The sequence below is a fragment of the Elephas maximus genome, chromosome 16, assembly GCF_024166365.1.
Source record: "Elephas maximus indicus isolate mEleMax1 chromosome 16, mEleMax1 primary haplotype, whole genome shotgun sequence".
Lineage (NCBI taxonomy): Eukaryota > Metazoa > Chordata > Mammalia > Proboscidea > Elephantidae > Elephas > Elephas maximus.
Window position 1 is genome coordinate 35820685 of NC_064834.1, and position 5171 is coordinate 35825855.

Below are 5171 nucleotides of genomic sequence, written 5' to 3' on the forward strand. Positions count from 1 at the left end.
AATCAAGGTTCAATTATTTAGAGACTAGAGTCCAAAGAATTAGAAGACACTAGAGATCAACTTAAGCAGGTGGTTTACTGTTTTTCTTTCATTCTGCCTACTTTCTGTGCCCCCTGCAACAGGCCTGCGTCACCTGGCAGTCACTGCACAAGGCTTTCGTGATGATGGAATATGTGTCTGCTCCTTCATTAAAAAAAGAAAAAGAAAGAAACATGAAAGGCTTGTCAGAAGCTTTATGGCCACAGTAGATGTTTAAATACTTGTTGTTAGAATACTGATTTCAGCCATTTTGAAGACCACAAGCTTTTCATAAGTTCAACGGCCTTTTACACGACCATTTAAGCACAGGAACCACTGGTTTTGAATTGCATTCTGTGCTCTGGGAATTTTGTGAAGTTGGCACACAGTAATATTAATAACAGTGCTAATGTGTGCATTCCCTCTAGGACCATAAATTTCTCTGTTACAAGATCATTTAACTGACACTTAGCTACAGCCTGCTATTACGGATCTATTATTCAGCTAATAAATCATATCAAATAAACTCATTTTAAATCCCACCTTTTAACTAATGCAGAGCTGTAATTTCTCCTGCTCAACCTGTTTATTTATTTATTTATTTGACCGGGGGTGGAGGGTGGGATGCTTAGAGGTGTGGGAGAGATGAAAACTAAATATATATATATATATATATTCTTACTCCTTTGTATTTGTCCTTGCAGTGGTAAACTTGCTATGAAAAGTTTTCTTGGAATTTGTCCCAGTCTTGCACCTTGGGACATAGGTTATTAAAGATTCCCAAGTTAATAAATCCCTCTCTTAACTGCAGTCCTTTGCAGGCAAGTGCAGGAAAGCCAAGGCCTAAATTCAGGTTCAGAGTCAACATGGCATTCCATAAATCCATTCCAAGATCAAGGCAGAAATGTGAATACTTCTTTGTTGGAGGAAGAAGAAAACTAATGGCGGTGGTTCCCAAACTTGTCTGCACATTAGAATCATCTGTCAATCTTTTTAAAAATTCTGAAGTCTAGGCCACAGCCTGGAGCTCTAGTGGTACAGTGGTTAAGAGCTTGGCTGCTAACCAAGAGATTGGTAGTTTGAATCCACCAGTCACTCCTTGGAAACCCGATGGGGCAATTCTACTCTGACCTATAGAATGGGAAACCCTGGAGGTGTAGTGGTTAAGTGATATAGCTGCTAACCAAAAGGTCAGCAGTTCGAATCCACCAGGCACTCCTTGGAAACTCTATGGGGGCAGTTCTACTCTGTCCTACCTGGTCACTATGAGTTGAAATCAACTCGATGGCAACAGGTTCCTGTAGGGTTGTTATGAGTTGGAATTGATGCGACAGCAATGGATATGGGTAGGCCATAACTCCAGACCAATTAATCTCAATCCCTGGGACTGAATCACAGGCATCAGTACTTTTTAAGCCCCATAAGTAATCCCAATGTGCAGGCAAGTTTGGGAACAGCTGATGAATGGCATCCATAAGATTTGTTTTAATTTAGCTGGAGCTATTACCTGAGTTTCAGTCCAGGTGTTGAACACATCATTCCCTCTTCCTTTAGAAAAGAGAGATTCTCTAATAATGAAAGTATGTGTTGTATAGTCAACCTACTGGAACAATTGTGGCCAGAGAGGACTAAGTGGTTATTTTATCTCAGTGACTGCAGATTACAAATGAAAATAAAATTTCTCCTTATAAAAGCCCGAATAAGTAAAGCCAACCACCAAGTTCTCCTCAAATCCATCTACCCATTATACAAGACAAACTGTAAAATACATGAACTTACAACTGGATTACTTTACAACAAAAGAAATTATTTTAAAGTATATTTTTAATGCTTTATGATTAATTCAGGTTTTTTATTTAAAATTACATTTGTATGATATAACAATTATCTAAATTCATCAATAATGGCAAATAACACAAATAAGGCAGTGGTATATATATATTTTTTCTGATGTAAACTCAATCATCATAAACTTATAAGTATATATTTTACATATGCAAAATCCTAGGTAATTAATAAGACTTATTTAATGTAGTTAAGTAGTCAGTCCTGTTACAGAAATAGATTGTGTAGTTACTGAGTCATCTGGTGTTTTTATGAATATTATGAATAATGTAGAGGCAAACCCATTCAGAGGAAACATCATGGGAGTTTATTGATTCATTCAACAAATCCTTATTGACTAACTACGTTAGGGTAAGCTCTGAATGGAGTGCTTTGAATAGAAGGATGAACAAGATCCTTGCACTCAAGAAGTTTACAGTTTAATAGGGAAGACATACACCTAGTAAACAAATATAAAAATGGTTTATTATCATTGAAATGTTGTTGTGGTTGTGTGACCTTAAGTTGATTCCGATTCAAAATGACCCTATATGACAGAGTAGAACTGCCCTATAGAGTTTCCAAGGCTGTAATATTTACGTGAGTATCTTTCTCCCAGTGAGCAGCTAGTGGGTTTGAACTGCCAACCCGTGGGTTAGCAGCTGAGTGCTTAACCACTGTACCACCAAGATTCCTAACAATGGAATTTCTAAAAAAACCCAAACCCATTGCCATTGAGTTGAGTCTGACTCACAGTGACCATATAGGACAGAGTAGAACTGCCCCATAAGGCTTCCAAGGAGTGGCTGGTAGATTGGAATTGCTGGCTTTTGGTTAGCAGCCAAGCTCTTAACCGCTGTGCCACCAGGACCCCATCAATGGAATAAGAACTATGAAGAAGAATTTATGAAAGCACATAAAACAAAACACCCGACTTGGCCTATGGCAAATGGTGGGTCAGGGAAAACTTAGTTTTGAAAGGTAAGCTGAGACTTGATGAAATGAGATGGATGTCAGGAGACAACAGAGAAGGAATAGGGTCACAAGCAAAGGAAATAGTTGAGCCCCTGAGGCAGGAAAGGCATGGTGTATTCTAGGAATAGAATAAGGATCAGTGAGGCCAAGATCAGAGAAAATAAGGGAAGAGTGACATGAGGCTGAAGTGGAAGAGCAGATTTAGGCCATGCAAAGCCTGTGTAGGCCATGTTAGGAATGATCTTGGGATCACTTGCAAGCCACAGAAGGGTTTTAGGAAGATACGGTAGCATGATCAGATTGGAATTTGTCGGGCAACTAGCTGGACAATGAATTAGAGGGAGCATTTGTTGATACAGGGTGTGAGACATGCTGGTACCTTGGAGTACAGTGGTGACATTGGCCCCAACCAGCTGCCATGAAGTCGATTCCTAGTCATGGCCGCCCTATGTGTGTCAGAGTAGAACTGTGTTCCACAGGGTTTTACATGTTTAACTTTTGGGATGTGGATCACCAGGCCTTTCTTCTGAGACATCTCTGGTTGGACTCAAATCTCCAACCTTTCAGTTAACAATGAATGTGGTAACTGCACCTCTCAGGGACTCTAGTGACAGTGGAGGTGGAGGGAAATAGATATATTTTAAAAAATTCTAGGTAATAAAATCTACAGGCCTTGGTGATTGATTAGATGTGCAGGGGGTAGAGGGTGGTCACAGTTTCTGGCTTGAACAATGGAGAGTTGTAAAATTTTAGAAGAGATGCTTTCTCTTTACTAGTTTGCCATTGATTTAGATGGCAACTCCAGGTAAGTGCCTTCTGTTTCAGAATCACAGGTTTGAAATTAATTTAAAATGAGTTTTCTGAAAGAAGTATCTGCAAAGGTATAAAATAAACTCTAACACTTTAAAAACAAATTAGTTACCAGTTTTACCAGCATTGACATAAAATGGGCTTTGGGAGCATACGTATACAGATTTGAGTGATCATTATGCCGTTTCCTAGCTGTGTAATATTGAAGACATGAGTTTACCTCTCAACACCTCATTACCCCGTTAGCTTGTCAATGAAGTGAAAATTAATATCAATCTGCAAGGGTTGTTGCTAGAATCACATGAAGGGATATATTTACCCATGTCTAAGGTCTGGCACATGATAAGTTTCTTTCCCTTCATATAGACCTCATTGGCCATCCTGTTGAGAGTAAAGCATTTTAATAAAATGACATGGAGCAGTGGTAGTCACGACACATCAGCAAATGAAGGTCCTGAAAGCTTGACTCCATCCACATCATCCTCTACTTTGAGGAGGCAGCTCTTTCCCAGTCGTATTTTAAGTGCCTTCCAACCCAAGGGGCTCATCTTCGAGCACTATACCAGACAATGTTCTGCTGCTATTCATAAGGTTTTCATTGGCCAATTTTTTCAGAAGTGACCACCAGGTCCTTCTTCCTAGTCTGTCTTAGTCTGGAAGCTACACTAAAATCTGTCCTCCAAGGGTGACCCTGCAGGTATTTGAAATACTGGTGGCAAAGCTTCCAGTACCATAGCAACAACAAGCCACCGTAGTACAACAAATGGACAGACACATGGTGGATCAACGAAAGGAGGTGTTTTAAAAAATACACATACCTAGGCCCAATTCCAAGAGATTCTGATTTAATGGAGCATGGACAGGACCCAGTAACCTGTATTTTTTTAAAAAGTTTCCCAAGTGATTCAGATGATGAGCTGAGTTTGGGACCCACTTGTCTAAAGAAAGCTATAAAATGATCATCACTTTTGGAATGTAATCAGGAGCACAAACCCAAACCAAACCCACTGCTGTTGAGTCCATTTCAACTCATAGCAACCCCATACGGTTCCCAAGGCTGTAAATCTCTAAGGAAGCAGACTGCCACATCTTTCTCCCATGGAGCCACTGATGGTTTTGAATCACCAACTCTCAGTTAGCAATAGATCGCTTTAACCACTGTGCAACCAGGGTTTCCATAAATTCAATACCTTGACTTCTTCCTGATCCTAAACTATTGGACTCTAATCACAGTATCCTGAATTAACAAGTGTACTGAAATAGTTTTCACACAAGGACACACTGAAAGCTCATGCAAGTTGGAGTCAATACATGGTTGAAGCAGAACTACCACTTATTAAGCCCTCACTTTGGGCCAGACTACAGCTATGCAAACACTCAACCTTGGTTCCAAGCTCTACCTGGAAGTTGTGAGTTCATCATCAATGTTGTGCTCTAAGAAAACAATCACTTAAGAAACTCTGAATTTAGGTATTTTTCATGTGTGTCTCACCTATTTTTAGCTCTGTAGGATGAAACCCATGATATAAATATACCAGATTTTT